The following is a 22,690-nucleotide window of genomic DNA, read 5'->3' as shown; positions in this document are numbered from 1 at the left end:
ATTTGCATAAAAATCGCTATCGCCTGTTCCCTTTGCCTTTACCCGAAGACTCGCTTCTCGCTTTATTTACGCGTCCGTTGTGAAGACCGAACGGCTCTTGACTTTTAATGACCTCGAGAAGCCGAGGAAAAAAGGCGAGTGACCGGGAGACAAAGAACCGACGAGAGCAAAAGAGGAGGAGGATAATTTGTCCTGCAAAAGCCGCTGCTGCAGCTCTTCTTCGACGCGATGTGCAGCTTTCTTCTTTTTTACACCACTTTTTGGATTGACTGGTGCGGCTTGCGTTGCATCGGAGAACAAAGCGTCGAGGCAACTTTGTAATCTCGCGGGAGAGATGTGAAGTGCTGTTTTGACAAGCTTCTAGTTGCTCTTGTGGTCGAAGAATCGTTCGTTTTGACGGCACAAGAGAATGTGTGTGCGACCGCGCAGCTCTGAAATTTCGCCGAACGGCTTGTTTACGAAAGCCATACGTGCACACATCGTGCGATTGAAAATTAGAAAAGCACTGGTATACGAGAACTTATGGTTGGAAAAAACAAATGGAATTCATTTCATCGGCAAAGCTAATAAAAACTGCCTTTCACTGCGTGGGAATAACTTATAGAATATAATATAGTCGTACCTATATATATATTTTGGCATGCTACATGCGACTCTGGGGGTTATTGAGGACTTGTAACCAAATTTTACCAAAAGAGAAACCAGGTATTTTATTTCTATTTTTTGCAAAATACCGCGTGCTCGGACTATTTATTATACGCTGATGCGAGGCTCCGGAATGTATCGTGGGATTTTTATGAGAATGTTTCAGGAGAAAAGGAAGGTACATGTAAGACAGTGCAAGTAGGTTAATGAACGGTTAAGCGACGGCGGATAGAAAGCGCCCAAAGTGCTTGCAGGCTGAAAAACATTTTGCCCTTCACTTGTCGGTCGGAAGCATCTCCAAACAACGCCTACGCGCCGCCACGTCGCCAACCTATGCAAAGTCTATTGTCGGCAATGATGTTCCAATACGGAACACGATACGATAAATCTCCTGGCAAAAGCATCATTATATCCTCGGCGAATCTCTCGAATCCGAGCCCTTGACCCCTTCTTCCATCGACAGAGTCAATCCAATATTCCATCCCCTCAAAAATTGAGCCAACCAGCGTAATCCGCCACTTCCAGTCCCGGCCCGGTAATCACGACTTTCCTCGCTCATAGACGAGTTCTGCTCCCCGGAGGGGAAAAAACATCGCCTACTTCGCCCTCGGAGACTGGGATCAACACAGAAAGAGCGAGCCGATATAGAGATGGTCGCTAAGCCCACGTATAAAAGCCGAGATTTCACCTAGTCGCGGTGGAGAGAGAGAGAGAGAGAGAGAGAGAGAGAGAGAGAGAGAGAGAGAGAGAGAGAGAGAGAGAGAGAGAGAGAGAGAGAGAGAGAGAGAGAGAGAGAGACCGAGATAGACGATTAAAGGACCATTTTTCGTTCCGGAAATATACGTCGTAATAAACTATTTGCGCTAAAAGGAGAGGCTTTTCGGCCCCCAGAGCCTCCCCTTGTTTCCGACTTTGCACCTCAAAAGACAAAATGTAGACTCTTCAGAAGTTCTTGCAACAACATACACACACTCAAGTCGGTGGGCTTGTTCCGCTCGACGGAGCCACCCACCACTATTGGCTCAGCATTTTTCACGTGACGCGGTGGAAGATCCTCACTCTCGGCCACGATTTGCTTAATTGCTCGTAATAGAGGCGACTGTGAGTCATGCGCTACTGCAGTTTGTCTTTCTCTTCGCATTGAGCATAATAACATTTTTTCTCTTCCTACATGGGGAGGAACTACTCCGCTGCTGTGCGGTAAAGGGAGCTGCTTTTCTTCGGAGTGGAACTGCTATCAGACGCTGACCAGCGAAATTTCGCCAGAGTCCGAATTTGCGAATTTTACGAGAGTGCATCGGCGTGAAAACTTTTTGAGTTGAAGCCGGAAAGCTTTTTTGAAGCTCGAACGCGAAGCTTTGACGAGGCAGATCGAATCGGCTATAATTATAGAGTGAGAACGAAGCCGCAGAGAGAGCCATGCTCGGCTTATGAGTGGTTTCGTGACATTATCGGGAAACGCTTTCATTAAATCCGCGAATTCAATATGGGTCGACAGATTTCAATGAAATTCGGGTTTCGTAGAATTCGCTCGATGAACACTTGGGCTTTGTGAATCCATCGCAATCACGTGGCTTGTAGCAGTGCTGCAGACTATTTACCGTCGATAAAAGTAAACATAATCGATGTGCGTATAAATCCCGTTTAAATTTTCTTACCGAAACAGATCGTACGTCTATGTTTCGATTCTCGAAACGACACGCGAATACATAACAATAGTAACAATAAAAATCGAAGCATTGTGTCCTGAAGCCATGTCAAAGTATAACTTCCGACGACAGGTCGAACTATAGCCAACTTTCAGCGGTAGCTTGTGCGCCCCGCTGCGCAAGACAAACTTCTTGCCCGAAATTTACGACTACGACCACGTGATTTTCTTTTCGAGACGCGACAGCATTAGGAATTATGAGGTGATATCTCCCTGTCCTTTTTCACTAAGAATACCATCCCATTCTATCATTATACACTCACATTACCCAAAGCTTCATCGATTCGCCATTTTGCTTTGAACTGTATGCCTAAGAAGATTTTGTAAATTTACGAGAGAAAAAGAGTAAGCAACCTTCGAAGGGCGCAACTGAGTGGAAATACAGCAAAGGGGGATTCGTGTGCATCAACCCCCTATACACGCCAATAGTTCTATTTGGAAGATCAAGTTCTGCCCAGCGAAAAGTCGGCCAGCGGAACTTTCGACTACTCGTAAAAATATACCCACTTTTGACCGGATAATCCGGAAACTCACGGGGGAGGAAGAAACAAGCGGGCGTAACCAAGAGAGCGAAACGCGCAGCCCGACAAGGGGGAGGGGGCGTAGCGCGTCAGCAGAGTGCGATCGAGCGCTGGGGATTTTTCGAGGGCGATGAGTTGTCCACTGGCCGTAATTATGGACGATAAAAGAGCTGTCTGTGTGTCTGGGGTAAACAGCCGATTAATTACTCGCATGGCTGGTGCTTCCGACTGTTGCCCCGTTACTACTGGTATTTGCATCGATTTACACTGGTCTTTGTTGAAGTATCGTCGTGAAAATTTGTGTGAAACCAAACAGGACACAACGTGTGTAATCTTCGGAAGAGGCATTTGCCTTATTGAACGAGGAATTGGATTATACAAGTAAAAGGAGCCATCCCTAATGGACAGAGAAACTAAATATGGATCATGTTGACATTCGCACGCGCCTGCTCGGCTTTAACGATACCCCGGCATGATATCACCATAAAGATCGGCATCTAATGCGCGATGAGTTACGTCAATACGATAAGGGTTTCTAATCAATTAGCCGCTCTGGGTTATGTGTAGCAGCAGTCGGGCAGTAACTAATTTCACTCCTGCGTACGCTGATCGCAATCGCGACCAGGAAGAAAGACCATTATACTTTCCACGCCTGCTTTACGCGCGAGCATCAAACCGAAAGCGCACAGATTTTCTGAAAGGACGTAAAGAAAATCAATTTCGAACGGTTCACAGTGTATTTGCATGAGAAAGCCGCCGCGTCTTGAAAAGCGAGCGCAAGCGGATTCTTCCGAAGAAGAGAAAAAATAAACGTCGCCATTCGTGGAACTGCTCTGTTTCTCTCGCGCTCTCGAGCGCCGTAAACCACTTTCTCCAGACAACCGAAAAAATCGATTTTCCAGTTATTTTGACGTAAGAAGCTGTAGAGAGATTACTTATTTAAGAGCGTCCTCGTCCCAGAGAAAACTCTCTGATCGCGCAGATAGGCCGAAGGGGGCAATCTTCAGAAAAAGGCGGGTTGAGAGAGGGCCGTGGGGATCCTTTGGCGCGAAAGGAGAGCAGAAATCTAACGAGCTCCTCGACAAATCATTTTTTTTCGTCTGCTGCGCGCCATACTTTTACATCGGCTCTGCTGCAATTTTTCAATTCTGTGCGGATAGCTTGCATATTTCAAGTGCAACTATTATCGAGGGTATGCGCACGAGTATCTGGGTTATTAAATCGCCATCGCGGGAAAGAATGTTTAGCTGCAGGTAAACATAATTTGCAGTGACACCTACTCCCATTCGTACAAAGTCACGCGTGAAATTTATCGCGCCGACGCTTTTTCATTCGATTCACGCGCGCGCGCGCAGCTTATAGCGGAGAAATTTATGACCGCGGCTAAAAAAGATAGTGCAACGAGGCGGCAAAAGGGCATAACTCGATCGACGTTACGTCGCCGGCAGCTTTAATCGATACGGAATGTCCCAAAGTATGCATAAAATAATGATTTACCGATAAGAGCCGGCGTGTGAGCAGCGTTAAATTTCTCAAACTTCCTGCGCCGCCAGGGTGTTCGTGACCAGCGTATTTTCCGATACAAAACAAATTCAAATGTATTCGCTGCCGAGTGCAAAAGCAAATAACAGTTTCTCAACTGCGTGCATGGGTGAGGTTTATGAATTCACAGACAATAAAGCTCGTTAAACAAGCGACGCGCAAAATCTAATGTCGTTTTTATTATTATAAAGTACGCGCGAGGAGAAGAAAATAAACCGGTTGTTTTTGATGAACGCGCATATTGAAGTTCCATTACGGTACTTCTATCTAGAAACTTTCATAAATCTCGTCGAAAACGTCTGTTTTACTCTTATAACGTTTTACGCCTCGTTGTACAAGTGGATTTCGCCCTGTTTTTTCTTATCTTACTGGTTTTAAAAAGGCGAGGAGAAAACTTTTTGATATCATCGCCGTCTCTTCAAACTTTGTAACGGATAGAAATAACATCCGCAATCGCGGGATTCGGCACGAACTAGACTTGTTAAAATTTGGCAAAAAGCTCAAAATTGCCTGACGCGCAGGCAATTATGCGGGGAAATTCACGTCGCCAGCAACGCCGTTTCGCGCCAAGTGAGACGAGAGAATAGGAAAATCACATTGGCAAATCAGCGCCACGCGCGTGCAGCCAATAATTTCTGACTCACAAACCCAGAGAATTCATCGCGACAGTCCTCCTAAAGGAATCATACGTGCAAACTTTTAAGTGAGCATAAAGTCGAGTTTCATGTAAGTACGTCACACCGGATGTGCATCAACCACCTACACGTATGAAGTATGTTCGCGGGGTATCGATATAGACGTGCGAGATTTATCAATGCTCGCAAATTTTAATATAAACATGGAATTTTCGCAAAGAGGTGTAGTCCGCTCGAAATCGAATTTCGCCTTCTATGTGAATGCGCGCTGAATATGTGAGACAAATTGAGGTGAAGAGTATATAATAAGATGCTGCAGGCACTGATTTCATTTGCATTACTCTGTAAGGTTTGATCGAACACGTATATTTGTTTGAAGCAAGGCATCATATAATTCTCTATCATTCGACTTCCAGTTAATGTCACTGGATGAATTCAGTCTTAAAGGGATCGGAAAAACGAAGAAAATCTCGTAGAGTGAGTCCGGGTGCAAACCCTGCTATACCACCCGAAATATAAGCCCATATCAGTTCCCGAAAATCGCTTATTTATTATAATTTTTCGTGTCGAATGTTAGCTGGAATCGTTATAAGCATCATTGCGATGTGAACAACCTAATTTTCAACCATTAAGCCCAACTTTACCGAAAATTTTTCTGAAATATTCCTAGCAAGTATAGTCGAGCAGATTTCACGAAGCTCTAATTATTATTCTGATTTTGGATAGTCTACTGGAAGTTTAAACTATTCCCAATAACCAATTAACGATCCTTGTTCGCTTTAACTGAATTATAAACTGTAACGTCAAACTATTCCGCAGCTGATGTAGAGACTACAATTTCATCAGTGGTTTTCACATTTACTCCATATAAAAGGATATTTTTATTTAAAATTGCTTGATTCCGCACACTGCACATTCTTACTACAGTAGTTCACTTTTAAGCGCGATACAACCCACAAACCTTCGCTGAAGCATCCAATATTTATAATACGTTGTGATGGATGTCGATAGGTCCGCAAAGCGTGTATAATTGAAAAGGTTCAGCCTGCGCTTATCCCACAGCTGTGCATGTCCACATCCTCACGAGGGAAATATCAACGACACGCCAATCGTTCGCGGGGAATCGACATGTCCTCTCGCTGTCCGCGACAACGTACACGCAACCGCACATCGGATTCCGGGATTGACTTTTTATTTGAATATATATACAACGGAGGTTATCGAAGCGCATCGATGGACTTGTGAGAGGCCACTTTTTCGAGGGAACTTTTCGCGATTCTGCTGCCATTGTTGTTGTGGTGTCAACGAAGCGGGAAAGCTGAGGTACAGCGCGCAAGATCTTTCGCGCGTGGATGGATGGTTCTTTTCAATCGAGAGCCCTATGTACGGCTGTCTGTACTCTATATGCATGAACAAAAGGTGCCTTTTTCATTCACACATTCAACTATTCTGTTTTCGGTGGGATCTTACCAGCTTAGATGCCGTTCAGACGTTCTGGCCTGTACAAACAACTAATCTTTAGCACAAAAACTAGTCAACGTTAATCGTAATTCAACTACGAGTTCGTGATTTCGTGTGTTCGGCGAAATATCTCATTTGCTATTGGCTAACCGAAAGTTCGCCTTCTGGTCCTACTAAACGAGACAAAACTTTCTTTACTTTCCAACTTCTGTTTGAAAAGTTATGCGCGTAAAATCCGGTTCCGAAACTTGTCTATTTTGAATCGTCGAAACTCGGTGAATTTTCACGCTGCAGTGTGCGGGGGAAGAGTGTGCGCTACTCTGTAAAATATTTCTGTATGAAAATGAAAAGGCCAGCGTTGCTCAGAGAATATACAAATTACGCATATCGGCTACCAATGCCAAAGCGATTAACGTAGGGGATGTTTACACGATGAAACTAAACAATCCAGTTATTTTAAGATGGTTTTAAAAATGACCTTCGGATAAGTCAGATAAAGTTTTTACACGTTTCTACAACATTCTACGAAAGTTTTTGCAACAGCTTTCAAATATTGTATAGTCCCTTGAAAATTTAAAAATAATAATGTCGATGGATATGACCACGAGGGTGAAGACACTGAACTGGCTAATCTTGCAGCAACGTCTCTTCTAACGTCGCTCAGTGATCTACCTTGAAGACACTACTGCTGCTGCTCAAGCATTTAGGTTCCTGGGGTCGATTGCTGCGAGTTAATGATCTGGAACAGAATCGGAGAGAAATACTGACACGTGTACTGTACTCGTGGTTTTCGGAGGTACGAAGGATTTTTCAATTCTCTGGGGTCAAGGAAAAAGTGTATTGGACTGTGGAGAGATGAGCTCTCATGCGAGTATACGTAGAATGTGCCGAACTGGGTCAGACACGCAACGTCACTAAATGGTTAACTGAAATGTCCTGAATTTAGCTCTATTCTAATCATTCTTTTTTTGGATGTGCACTTTCAGAAATAAGCATAAAAAAAGATTTGCTCCGCTGGTCCGAATTTGAAAAAAAAACGCTTTTCATATTGACGAGGAAGCTGCGCTGTTGTTATCAAAGTTCAGAAACCGCAACGTTGCTGCATGGTATTAACATCACTCTAAATCACGTCTCTTTAAGCTCATCACAGGCCAAGCTCTCGACTCACGTAGACGTTCTCGAAAATTTAATAGACCGTACAGAGGGGGTACACAGCAAAAAAGGGGGGCTCTGAAATACTCTCGGCGCTCTGAAATAGCTCTCTCGCTCTCTTTCGCGTCTAAAAATGTTGTTGCTGCCCGCTGTAATAAAATTCAAATCGAAGAGCGCTCGCGTAGCTAGAAAAACTGCCGATCCGATAAAACCCCGCCGGCAAAAAGGCAGTTGCAGTCGTTAAGCAAAACAACAGAAGCGAGATCCGCGGCAGCAAGAAGAGGTGTATCGAAGACGTGTGTAATGTATTGCGAAACAAGCAATAGATGGCGTTGCGAACATACCACCTATGGCCCGGTTTATTGTATATGGCCAGACGCACAATAGCCATCCTGGAGTTAGGTCGTTTATAATAAAAGTGCAGTTCACTATATTACACAGTTATAGTTTTATTAATGTCCACCTACTCCCAATATATTACAAAGTGAAATCCTGCGGTGTCGTTTACTCAACGGCGACGCAGTGGCTTTTTATTGGCCGATTTTCCGGTCGCCGCATTCGGGGCCAAGCCACCTCGTCATCCCTTTTGGCTTCGGTCTCTTCTTCTTTTGCTGCTATGCTGTGAGCGAGGAGCCTCTTGTTGGGGAGAGTTATGTTTTACGAGCGCTTTAACGCCCCTATCGCGATAGGCCACGTCGCGCGCGAGTTAATTAAGGCTGCGGTTATTTGACGATTTCTTGGCTCTCCTCTTTATTTTATTATTATACGAATAGACTTTATATAATGGTAAAATAGAGAATACAATCACGAGGTTGTATCCGCATCAGAGCTTTCGCGGTTCCTTTTCTCTTTACGACGACGTCTTGCGACTTTCTCGGACGTTATCGCCTCTCTCTGATTTTGATTAATGAGCGTTTTACGAGGCCGTGGTCCGTCCCTTTTTATGGGTTCTTATATGGGCTGACATGCGGTGGTCGTCAATAAATCGATCGATCGGAAATATCGGGCGCGTTTTCTCATCAATCATCCTATTCTTCTTGACTAATTAATGCTCTGATTGCAAAACTTAGTAGCTTCTGAATTTTAAAAATCATCCTCTCATTGTCGATGAGGGAAAAAGTAGGCTCATAACCTGCCCCTATCTCTCTCTCTCTCTCTCTCTCTCTCTCTCTCTCTCTCTCTCTCTCTCTCTCTCTCTCTCTCTCATCTCATATACGCGGATGACTTGCAGATTTACAGCCAATGCCGCCTGGAGGAGCTCGACTCCTGTTCCGAGAGGATAACTGCTAACGCCGACAGGATTTCAGGCTGGGCTGCACAGAATCATTTAAAACTAAACGTTCGCATTATTATTATTCCCTATCATTGACTACTGTTCACTAATGTACTGCGACCTGACTCAAGAACTATATACCAAACTACAGAGACTGGTAAACATGGGAATCCGTTACATCTATGGTGTAAGAAGGGACGAGCACATCTCCCCCTACAGGCGTGAGTTGCAATGGCTCACCACCGCTGGACGTCGAAAATACTTCATGGCCTGCTTCTTAAGGAAGCTCTTTAACACTGCCACTCCAGCCTATATCATGGCCTTTTTCGACTTCCATGTTGCACTCCGCCCTGTGAAGGGGGAGGTGACCCCCCTGGACATACCTCCCTTCGCCACAGAGAGGCTGCGGAAGTCATTTCATGTCAGCGCCTAATATCTCTGGAACGCTATACCATCTCATCTGCGGAACACAAACTCTGTCACACTTTTTAAAACACTGGCCAAACGCCACTTCTTGGCTCAGGACAACATCGAGTCGACACTCTCTCACTCTCCACATACAGCTCGCATCTTCCCATGTCGCCCTCATCACATCACATTCCATTGCACATTCCATTGCACATTCCATCTCACATCTATCACCCAAACTAAATTAAAAACACTATATACAGCAATTACTAAAATGTAAATATTGTACAATATAATGTACAGAAAAATAAAATAAATAAATCTAAAAACTCTCTCTCTCTCTCTCTCTCTCTCTCTCTCTCTCTCTCTCTCTCTCACTTATTCCGTTTCTCCCATAGTGCTATCGGCGCAAAAAGGGGTAATAGTAGGCGGACGGTGTAGTCGTCGCCGGGAATGAAAGCTCTCGTGAAATCTAGCGGACGCTCGGAAAACAATTTTCCCTCGGCGCGCAGCTCGTTACACGACCCAATAATGAGATTTAGATGAAAAAGTCGCTGCACCAATGCGAACAGTTGGTTGTCGCTTTTTCCTATTCTCATCAGTATAGTAGATGTAGATTACATCAGCGCGCGGCGATCTGCTATCGCTGATCGACCGGACGATTGAGGGATTTTATATGAATTTCCTTGACGGTATCGGTTTCTTTTCAAATTTTCAAATGCTAATCGCCAGAGTGACACACGCGTGCTATCCATGCTTTAGTCCAACCTTGTGCCATTTTTCATTATTGTCGGTCTCTCTGTCGATTTCCGCGGTCGCGGAGTTTTTTACGTTCTGCTCTGCCACTCGAGGATGTTTTTTCCTGGAGGCGGAGCAGGACTTTTATAAAAGTGGTTGATGCTCGCGAGCGTGTGTGTTTGTCTGGCGTGGGAGGTTTCACGCGAAAGCACGAAAATAGGGGATAGGTAGAGGACAAAGCGAATACCCGTGTTTTTCTTTCTCTCCGGTATAAACTGTTTCGGGGATTTGAGCGACAGCGGGCTGCTTAGTGGAGTGATTTCAGGGATCATATTCGCCCACGCTTTTTATAATTCATTGAAAGTTTTATATTGGATTTTTTATTAATGATAAATCCTTTTTTTTACTTTTCGAAGTAGAATTTACTTTTGTGTGATTAAATTAAATTTGATTAGATTATGCTTTCATTAAAATTCATGATTTCTCTATATCTGCAAATGTATGTTCGTACTCATTCGGCAAAGCCTCGTGAATTCTTGCGAACTTACTCTTGAAGAAAATGTAATTTTTTCTCGAGCTTGACTAATGTCAAATAAAAATGTGTTAAATTGTATAAGAGAGCTTAATGAAACATTCATCTGAACGCAGTTTTTGACTTCTCATAGATTATACATACATTTCAACGTGAAGTAGGGCGATAATGTAATATAAAACGCGCCAACATCTTAATTTTGAAAATCCTGACCTGGATATGAGAAAGCTAGCAGGAGAACTAATGGGACGTATTTTCCGTACATAAAAGTTTTATATTGCCGTCCTAACGAGTGACAAATTTTACACAGCGTTAGCTCTAGCAAATGCTATCTCAGATAACAGAATAGTCCCGTGAAAATTTTACATTCATGGACCGCATACGTTTTATTGATGTCTCTTTTCGAGTTTTCTAAAGAAATAAAAATACTATTGCGTTTCACGAGTGCGAATTATCTGCAGTGTGCCAGGAAAAACAATCATACGCGTTATTCTATAATTTATACATAGAATCGCACAGCTCTGGACGATGAATATTAACGAAGCTGTATACACACATTTGGGTATTACAGCCAAAGTAATGTATTTTAAACCAGCGCACAGTTCCCTGATCCGTAATAATAATGGTTCTTCTAATTAGCTTGATGATGTAGCCAATTTCGCTCAATACATCTGACTTCGATAATAACCTCATTATATTATATAGCCGCGCAAAGAGTTATTGTTTTCCCGAATATTACACAAGTAGATATAGAACTTACCATACACTATATTTCATTCTCTCGACACCTACGCTCCGCGAATAATCCAGCATTTTCCGCCGCCAATTTGTCTCGGAATCCAACTCTAGTGTCTTGCTCGTACTCACCCAGCAGCTATATGGTATACTATAGCTCGCTATCAAAAGGAAAAGTGCAACCTCTCTCTCTCTCTCTCTCACTCTCTCTCATTCTCTCTCTCGCTCTCTCTCTCTCTCTCGTTCTCGATTTTCCTAGAGAAAAGCTCGCGCAATTTTCCTTCCTTATCGTGCCATCTCTTTCTCCCCCTCATCACAGCGTGTGTAAGCCACGCGTGCACGTACGTACGTATAGAGCGGCGATCTTTTTTACGGAAGCAAAAGCAAAAGCGAGAAAGAGAGGGCCGTACTTTGCCTCGATTGGCCCGGATACTTCTGTAATTGGAATTTTTCTCGGCGAGAGAGGAAAAGATAGGGAGTATAAGCCAGTACTGCGCGACTGGACTGGAAAGGCGGCGAAATTCGAAGAAGAGAGAATAGTTGCTACTCCGCGCGACGACGGCTTACGGAAACGAGCCGAGAAAGAGAGAGAGAGAGAGAGAGAGAGAGAGAGAGAGAGAGAGAGAGAGAGAGAGAGAGAGAGAGAATGAATAGCTGATGCCTGCGATCAAACTGTCTCGTCGCCAAAGCTTCTCTCAAATTTGAATTATCGCGGCTGCATAATATAGCGACGTGCGTGAGCTGCGCGCGCGGGAAAATTGAAAAATTTCGTATTCCTCGGTTGCGTTCGAGCTATGAAATATTGCTCAGAGGGCGAGGTCGAACTAGTTTTTTTTGTTTTACGGGTGCGGGGTATCTTGTACCGATGGTCCGCGAAGAAATTTCAATGGAAAAGGCTAGACAAATGTGTAGGCGCTAAGTCGACCGCGCTCGGAGGTTTAAGGTTACCCGTTTATACAGCCAACAATGGCATTGTTGGAAAGAGGTCCTTTGTGCGGTATCCGGGAAATTCTGTATGGTTTCCCGGGGAAAAAAGGAGCCGATTGCGCGATGAATCGGATGAGCCAGAGAACTTTTTTAAACGTCGAGGCTGTCTTCAAAATTAAATCCGTTTCGTTTATAAAAACATAAACGTGAATGCATAACGAGCGACGCGATCGATGCAAGAAGACAATGGAACTGCCAACGGTAAAGTGGAAGCGATTCTTTTTTTTATGCCAATAACCAGCCATCATAAAAGTATGAATTCTTCGCTTTGTTTTAATTAACTTTTTGAACCATAAAATTCCGTTCAACCTATACGGAATTTTACCAGAGAGGATGACGCATCGAAAATTTCTATGTCGTATAATGTATTCTAGCCGGCAGCGCACGCCAGATCCGAGCCAAGGATAGCAAAACAGTGTAGCGACCGGCTCTATTCGTGCGAGTATGAGTATAGTCGCGGGCATCGATCGCCGCCTCAATCGAGTGAGCCCGGAATTCCGTTCGGTGCATAAAGGGGGTCGGAAAAACATCACATCTATATGCAGGCCAAGAACAAAGAAAGTTCGGCTGCTCATATCAGGCAAAATTGAAAGACGGCGGTATACCTGTAGCAGCGGGAAGGATCACACTGGGCGGTCGGCGATATTTTGGGTGCGCAAGAGGCCCAAGGGTGCACTACTCGTGTGCGCGTAACCCCGGTATCCACTAGATTTCGGCAACGGAGGTAGGCGTATAAAGAATAATATGAAACCGGGAGGAAAGAAAAAATCGACCGCGTCTCCCGTGGGAATAGCCGACAAGTACGCGCGATTAGGACCAGGCGCTTGAGTGGACGGACGGACTTGAAGAGGGACTGCTGCTGGGTATTTTCAGCGCAAGTAGTAAGACTCGCGCACGCGTCAGGCGCGACACTCGCAGGATCCATGAACTTAAGCTCCTGAGCATAGATCAAAGCCTCAAAACTCTCGGTGCAGTGTAATAATATAAGCTATCCAGTCGACCCTCTGCAGCCGCGATGGCGTTACAAATTACATTAAGCGCGGACCGATGAGTCCTCACCTAATCGGATTAGTTGCGCGAGACTGCAGGTCCGGCGAAAAGCCCATATAGAGGCGGCCGATTAGCCTCGCTATTGATTGCTCTCCACGTCGTGACCCCGTCCGGCTCTTCCCGCCACGTCCCAGTCCCTCTCGCCGTGTCGTAATGCTCCGATGCTGTATAATAATTTTTCGATCCGCGCCGCACACCCCTCGATGCGCGTATAAACGAGGACCGATCGCCCCGCCTATGTCAGGCATCAGGAGCCCAAAACGTTTGTCATCGGCTACTCTCTGCGCAAGATAGGCGAAAATTGCCGAGGGTCGTTATAGGGACGCGGGATTGAGGAATCGAGCTCCTGGCGGGCGTTCATTGATTAAGATTTTTTCCTTTTTCGGAAGGACCGACGCTCTCGCTTTCACTGATTGATGTATATGGATATTCTATGTTTGCTCTCAGTTTTTTAAATGAACCCTTGCAATAAGCTCCGGATGAGTTCACACTGTATTTCTTCATTCGAAAAGTGCAAATCTACTCGAAAGATTAAAGTCTTTTTATCTCTGCGCGACTTGGCAAAATGGACTTATACCGCTTCACTCGCCGCACACTTTAGGGTTCTTAACCTACATGCTCGGTGATTCTCTTATCCTCCGGCACAATTCACTTGTTTAATTTCCTCTTTGCGACTTCGACTAGTGCAAAAAAAAAAAAAACAGAAAAATTTAGAATCCATCATAGAGTTGGGCACGAAAGTTGCATATTAGCCGCAATATTCTTCGCAGAGCGATTGCGTTAGATGCTCGAGCACCCAAATATATGCGCGCGCATTTAATGGTATAAGTAGAAGTTGCGGCTCCATATCTAATTATATTGTATACTTCGGCGGGCAGAGATTCGCCCAACTAGTCGGCGCGAAGCTGCGCTCCTCGGGCGATGGCCGGCAGCGTCTGGCGAAACTCTTCGCTGCAACTTACTCGTATGTCGTATACCTGTAGTGCGATCGGCGTGAATTATTATCAAAGTCCGAACGGAGCCCATGCTTGCGCGCCGTTAAGTGAGAGAGAGAGAGAGAGAGAGACGGATTACGGAGCCCCTGCGGTGTGCATACAGCTCGAGCACGGTTCTTTGGTTCCGACGTCTGCGGTTTCATCAATTCTCGCAGGACGATCTGATGATATCAACGCGCTGGAATCTCGACTCGAAGTTTTTACGTTTAGCTTCGGAACGATGGTAATATCCACAGCGGGTATATATGTGCGTGTGTGTAGGTGTTAAACTCGAAAATTCATCTCACGCAGCGTTACGCAGCGTAAACGTTCAACGTTGGAGTTTTATTAAAGTTTCCGACAAAGCCCCATCGCTGCACTGTTATCCTCTTGATGTATCAGTTTACTAACGTTGGACGACACCTCTGATTTTCGTTTCGCTTACGAACGTGCAGCGCAGCTTACTATAGCGAACAGTATATGAAATAAATATATACTCACACGACAGGCAACGAGATTGCAAGACAACATAAATTATATAGAGCATGAAGGATGCACTTTTCTGTGGAAAATACAACTCTTGTAACGCGGCCTATAGATCGATGGAATCAATCGAAAGTTTCTTTAAACTGCAATGGTTTTGAAATCTATATAGTATGAGCAGTTCAAAATGTTGTACTGTTTATTAACGGCACTATACAATGTTAAAATATGTTATTGCATTAAACGAAAATATAATTCATCGTATTTCATGACTACAGGAAAAGAGTTGTAGTAAAAGCAAAACAAAGTATAAGCATATCAATAAATCAATGCAACTAAATCAGGGTAGAGTGTTTATGGTATGTTTAGTTTGGAGAACGTACAGCAAGCATCGATTCTATTATTTCGTGTGCGAAAAAGACGTAACAAACATAAGAGTTTGCTTTTATGCTGGCATCGTTATTTTCGTTATAAACGTTACATTAGAGATTGATCAAAGTATCATCAATTAGGATAAGGAGTACTTGTCAGTTTCCAATGCAAAACAGATTTTACACTTGCAGCGAGGATCAACATACAAACGATTGACCGATAATAGCTTCAATTTTATTACAGTGATTTCTAAGCATGGCAGCATGCAGCTGCATAACAAGAGAACGAGCGAGCTGACCTTGTGTCAATGAGGTCAATTGGTGAATCGGGCCCCAGTCCGAAGCTCTCGGTTAAGAATCTAGGCTCAGTCGAATTAGAGCTTAGACGTAAAGAGTGAATACGTTGGAAAACCGACTTGACAAATGTTATGCTCAGCGAGCGTCCAATAAATTAAAAATCGAAGAAATACAGTGTACCATTGGCACTGCCAATGCTTAAACATAAAAATAATAAAAAGGAGAAGTGATCGGCTTCGAAAATAAAGAGCCAAAAGAAGTGCACTTAGTACGCAGCAGCGCGAGAAATAGATAGCGGAGAAGTTACTATTCGCTTCAGTGATAGTAAACCAAGCGGAAGCTCAAGGTGCGCGCGGGTGTTGAAATATTTTTCGCGAATTTCAAAGAGCGACAGGCCACAAAAGTTTCTTCGTTGATTATTGATTACGTTTTGATCAGCGAAGCCAGACGGAAAGTTGCAAGTCTCGTCTAGCAATTTTTAATATTTAATGAATCTTTATCTGAATGTCATCGCATAATTGAAACAACGCTCGTAAGGAGCTTTCGATCAAGCGAATCGATTTCCTCAATCTGACGGCGTAGTATAAAGGTTCTTTGTATATCTCGCGTCTACTGGCTTCGCACGTACTGAATTGCAAACAGTTGCGTTTACCGCGAGCAAAATTGCATAGAGAGCTCTGTGTATTTTCCGCAGTGCTTAATTGCCTATAAGAGAAAAATGCGCGGCATTTGACGCTCTTTCAAGAAATTGAAATACTTATGTATGTGCAGTTCGTACTTTTATTTTTGGATTTTGATTTTTAGAAACCTTTCTTCATTATACTGCCAATTTCAAACGCGATTGATAAATTTCATACGATTTGAAATGAGTTTTCAAAAAACAAAATCAAAACTTGAAAGTACTGTGGATTTTCCCATATGCGATGGACGGTTGTATACGTCGTCATAGTATATCACTGTTCACGTCGTAAATCAAACCACGTATGTGACAGATGTCAGAAAGAAATCAATCGATTTTTGTCCTACTCGTTTTGTACCGCATTGTCAACTTTCATTTCATCGCTCATTACCCTCATCTCCCAAAAGGAAAAACAGCACAGGCTGTGCAATCTGCATTATACATCCGCGAAAAAGTCTCGAGTTCGCCGGCAAAGACCGCGACTCTGTACAAAAATACCTAGTGCACACTCGAGACAAAGACCATCAGCTTCCAGCTGTATACCCAGAGTCGCAGAAAGAGGCTCGACAGTTTGCACTGTCGTCGCCGTTTGCTTTGAAGCTCTTTCTCTCTCTACGTATACCCTTGTTCGCGCTAACAACGTGTGTAATATACTATTTCACGCTAGTTGAATGGGCCTATGTAAGTACGTATAATAAGAGATTATGCAAAAGTTCAAGTTTCGCTCGATATTGTTGATGGTTATTCAATTTTAATTAGGAGCTTTGCGAAAGCTCATCTGCGGGGGCTTAAAGCTGCAGCTTGGTCTGCGTTGTTTTTCCCGCTATTTCAAGCGTTTTTCAAGAGAGAATAAATGTTTTTATTGAGGAACTGGCCGACAGCGGAGATTAAGTATTTGTTCTTCTTATGTGGAGCTTTTCTCGATTTTTCAGCGTGTTTTTATATTTTTACTAAAAATCTTGAGTCGCAGAGGCGTTTTCTTGATGAAGAAGTGCTGCTCATGCATTGGTTTACTGCGCATTATACAGCTGATTTAATGTTTATCGAGGATCGGGTAATCGGCTTATTTCAGAATCGCGTAAATAAACTGTTGCGTCATTGAAATTGAATTCAGCTTCGTGTTATGCTTTTACGAATGTAAACGCGTAGGATGTTTTGAATACCTCGATACAGAATACAGTGTAAAACACAATAAGACAACCATAATCTTCTTTAGAAAATTAGCGTTCATTCAGCAAGCGGAAACAGTAATTACATGGAAAATCTCAAAAGTGGCTAATTAATGTTCTACTTTCTCTGAATAGTCCTAAAAAAAGAGCAAAAAATTGTAAACAAAAGCAACCAGAAGAAGCGAATTGCAAGCTAATTATCTTTTATGCGCCAAAATGCATTGAGCAATTTCAGCCCAGAGTCTGTTCTTCTGCGGCGTTAATTCTTCATTCGACATTATCCCCTAGTGATCCTACTTAACGCGCTGCAGGCTTGCCTGCGCTATAACTCTGCAACGGAATAATGTGATGGATTTCTTCGTATCGAAAATCTTAGAAATTCGTTTATGGCTTTATTAATCTTCGGGCTAGATTACAGCCAAATATGCTCGTAAATTTACTCAGTCTATACTCAAGGTAAAATGGGGATACTGTTGGATTCAGCTCATTATATACCGGAAAAACAGATAAATTAATCCTTATGTTGCTGCGTTTTTTCTTCGTTCGGCTATCTTTTATTAACTATACAAAGGGATCAACTTTATTTCTCACTATATACCTTCTTTATTCAGCAGATTTCGTGGCTTTGCTTTTACGACAGGAAACTTAAACTTTTTGTAGATACCTATCTTCCGCGCGAATAACCTAATCCTGGCCTACAAACTTTCGTCACATCAAAAAGATCTAACCCTATTAAATTTTCAATTCTTCCTCCCCTACGAAAAGTTTCTCAATACGAGAGAGCCCCAAAATGAAATTACATCGACCAAAGGTCCTTTGTTGAGTTCCTCTACAGTTCCATACGACGGGAATTACTAACGACGCGCCAAAAGCAAGCAAATGATAACCCGCTTCTCGTCCATTCGGCCTGACGTCGAGAGAAGTCCCCTTAGCGGTCGCGATCAATTTCAATTATTGCCCGGACATATCCGGTCGACAGACGGAGCGACGATGCTGGTGCAGCAGCACTTCCGATTAATAATGCAAGTGTTTGAGAAGCGAACTGGGCTTGCATAGGTATACATCCCCAGTTGGCTATAGCAGAATACCTTAAAGAAGAGGAGAGGAAGACGGGCAGTTCTGTATATGTATACAGTGGACTGAAGGAAGATAACAAGAAGAGCGAAGTTTGTCGCGAGGATGTGCAGGATGGGGGCAACAAGATCGCGGGGATAAAATATGTAGAAGGTGAGGAAATCTGAAAAGACGCTTTTTCCAGTCCTCGAAAGACTTGAACGATGAAGTTTTATTTTACAATTTTATCGAGGGCCGAGATAATATCTATATGAATGAGATTCATCAGGTACACGACTTTTTAAGTGCTGCAGGTCTCATCAAAAGACATTCTGCGCAAAGAGTTTTTTGTTTCTCCGGAAACGGAGCGGCACATGCGAGTATCTTTTTGAAATTCAGATGAGGCAGGAACCCTACAAAATTATGCTACATTCAGATCACGCTCGCGATTTACGTATTCTTCGCGAAAAAGGGTTTCGTTATCATATCCGACGTCAAGTGCTCAACTTTATCTTTCGTTTTAATGCTGTTGCTCGGAAGGCTTGGAGATACAGAAACTTCTTAAAAATTCAACAGAGGGCTTAAAAAGAAAGTTATTTGAAATTCCCGGTGACTTGTCGACTGCGAAAAGCGATTTTCACTCTTGAGGGCGACAAAAACAGTCGATCGAGTCCAGGCACTTCTTAGACAGGCAAAAACTAAAAACAGCCCGCGAGAGGACTAACGACGCGAGGAATAATCGACCTCGAACACTGATCGAAATCCAATGAAGCTTGAATATCGAAAAAAAATCACGTGCTTTTACTCATCCTCTACGAAAGTTGGCTCCTTTTCTCTAAACGCGTTAAGGCATTGTATTCGCATGTCTCATATATGCCAGCCACGAGACAGGGATACGAAATATATAGATATATAAGGTACCAATGTAAGTTTTGCGTGAGTTCTGATCAAGTTTTATATAAGTGCGAGTAACTCCTTGATCATCGAATAGTTTCTAGCAGTTTATCTTCTCTTTTTTATTTTATAGCCCTCGATATCAATTTGCCTGGCTCGAATAAATCGAGCAAGAGGCTCTGGGAAGTTTCACGATTAATTATGTAATATGAATCGGGATGAGAGAGCGAAAGGAGCCACCGAGGACGAAAATAAATTTCGAATGAGATCGACATTCTTGTGTTAAACTCTCGAAGATAAGATTTCGATTGAAGTCTATAAGTGTAAAAGTTTACGGTTATCCTCTCTTGAAAAAATTTTGACCGGATGTTCTCAAGTCTAGAAATGATGAACGTGACTGATCCATGAACTAGTTAAATTATTAATTTATAACTTTTATTTATAGTTTCAAGATTAACTGAAAAAGTTTCCTGGACTACAGTTCCAGTTCAGTGCTTCCTAGTCTCGTTTCAAGTGCCTTAGTTTTAATAGTCTTCAATTTCTAAAATTTAAAAGGCGTCCTAGTGTGACAATGACATAAAAATAAATAATATCTTGAAATATATTTGATGATATTGAAGCATTAAAAAATGGTAAACAATAGCCCAAACAACGATTGTGTGTGAGAAGATTTTGCTAGTTTAGGTACCTATATGCTGATATTTTTATTTTCCATATAAAGGGTGTCTTTATGGCTCTATACTGTGGGGCTTTTGATTACTTTAGAATTGAGTACTGCAAGCTACGTTGGCTTATGAGTTTCGTCACTATGAATGCAACGGAATTCTAAACTGAGAACAATGTGCGGCACATATTAAATAAGTTTCTTTGGACTGTTAGTTGTTTTTTTTTTAAATAGACGCTTATACCCATATTGTTATAAATTCTTTTCAATATCATATTCGTCTAAAAATTACGTTATTTTTCTTCAACACTTTATTTACAAGATAATTCACAATAAAAAATCTACTCTCAGTAGCTACGATCAGACCAAGTGCCAAGTACATCTTTAAAAATACAACGAATTCCCACAAGAAAAGTGAAAATCCCTACTCGTCCTTCAGTTCAAAGGGTCAGCTTTCGGCTCTATTAAACTTATAGGCTGCGATTACTCATCTATAAGCTCTTTGCAAAGCTCTAGCCAAAAAACTAAAATATACTCTCTTATTCTCGCACATGACAGATACGAGATCATCAGAGATTCTCCCGAAAATGACCGTCGCTACTTTGGATCGTCCAACAGCGGCAATTCACAAAAAAAATACGCGGGACGTATCTAGAGGAGTTAGGCAAAAAGCCGTTTGTCCGAAAAAAATAAAGCTTTGTGATGTAGCTCGACGCGAACGAGGTATAGACTTGCTCTTCTTAACGGATTTATGACTGCGAGAAAGTCGAATTCATTTCCTTTGACGCGTCCTGTAAGCTTCCTTTCCTTTCCAGAAGCTTTCGGTGAACTTCATCTACACACCACTGCTGGGAAGATAATGAGGGAGCAACTCTCGTGGAAGGATAAGGGTTAGTTACAAATCCGACGAAAGTTTACGCATAATTAGTGCGGTAAAACTGTATACGTTATATTCCCGGAATACATTTGGATGCGTTAAGGGCACCTAACGACGACGATTTGAATATGCAACGCTCGCAGAATTGTTTTCAAAAAAATAGATGTACACAATGGGATAGTTTCGTCCCCCGTTATTCACACCGACAAAGTATGTTCTTCCTCTCCGCTATAGTCGAGCGATTTCACAAATTAGATGCGAGCGATTGTCACCGCACGATTAACGACCCAATTAATACCTCTCGTGTGCCAGAACTCCGAGCATTCAACGCGCGTTTATACGAGTCGACAGAGCCGCTAATTACCCAGGTATAGAGTATTGTGCATTCGCGTACCTTGATTTTCGAAATCTCTCACTTTCGACTAACTAAAACCTACTTTACGTGTATTAAATAGACGAACTTCTCATACTACGCGCGCTCGCGGTATTAATTTTCCTGGGCGTATTTTCGCGCGGAATTCTCTCTGGCGACGTTTTACGCGAGATTAGAGCGGCCGACGCAGCCAAAGCTTGCATTAAAAGCTCGCTCTCACTTTTAGGAGAAAAACGAAGAGCGTGCGCACGCAGCTTTTGATATTGGCCGAATAATGAAATCTCCGGGAAATTAAACGACTCGCGTGGTTTTACTGGTCGCACACCACGTTCGCGTTAGCGCTATTTGTCTCTTGCTCTATTAGAAAGCTCGCGTACAGCAAGCTGTGTCAAAAGAGTGATTACCGTAAGGTTATCCGGTTCACTCGCGTTGAAGTTGGAGTCACAATTTTGGCCGGATGATCTCATTTACATTAGCACACTTTTAGCGACGAAGTCATCTCGCGAGCGTAGATTTTTTTCCGTAATCACCCACCGCTCTTTAATTCAAAAGAATGCGACCTGCAAAAGTCTAGCGTATTCAAGTCCCGAGTTTTAATGATTCCTTGCCTCTCGCATCATCCAAGTACACTATTGCCGCTGTATGTTTACTATAACTTTTTTTCACTAATTGCGAGGACGAGTAGAGAAAATAGGAGTCGCCGTTGGCAACTTAATGGCTTTGAGAAAGCAAGCCTTGAACATTTTTTTCCAACGCGGTCAGATGTCAATTTACCCGCTGCCACGGCAATGACTTAATTTGCTTTTTCCGCGGTGAGTAAGTGTGTTCGTAAATGTGTAGTGCCTTCAGAGAATTTCCCAGCGATGTTATAGGCGATTGAGATCATCCGATTACCCTAGGAAAACACGTGTACACTGCTTGAAGCGACGGATCAAGTTATAAAACGCGTTTGTAGCGGTATTTGTTATAACGACGTTCTCACCATTGCTGAAAAATCGAATAAAATAATTACTTAATAAAAAACAACGTATCAATAACTGATCCATCGAGCGCGAGTGAGAAGGAAGGGAGGAGTCTACTTTTTCTACCGACAAAAGTGTTGAGAACGATAGCCTATATTTATTATATAATAGCTTGGGTTGTTGCATGATTGGCGATTGCGACGCGATTGAGGAGCGGTAGCGCCGGCCGACAGATAAAAACTTTTCTTGCTAACTGGGCGTAATTTTTCTTCCTCGGGCTATACGCATGACGCCGTGTATACACAGCGCTGAGAGATAGTGAGAGCGAAACTCTCACGAATTTATTTATAATGCTGGCACGAAGGTACGATGAGGTCAAGAGAGAGAAAGAGGGGAATAATTAATGACGTTCATTCTGCTTTCTAAGAAAGTGCAGGGACTCGACAGGCATAATTTTATTGCGCTTTAAGCACTCTGTCGCAGATAATTTCGTATTTATGTTTGGAC

Source organism: Nasonia vitripennis, chromosome 5 (genome assembly GCF_009193385.2).
Source record: "Nasonia vitripennis strain AsymCx chromosome 5, Nvit_psr_1.1, whole genome shotgun sequence".
Taxonomy (NCBI): Eukaryota; Metazoa; Arthropoda; class Insecta; order Hymenoptera; family Pteromalidae; genus Nasonia; species Nasonia vitripennis.
This window is presented reverse-complemented; position numbering follows the sequence as displayed.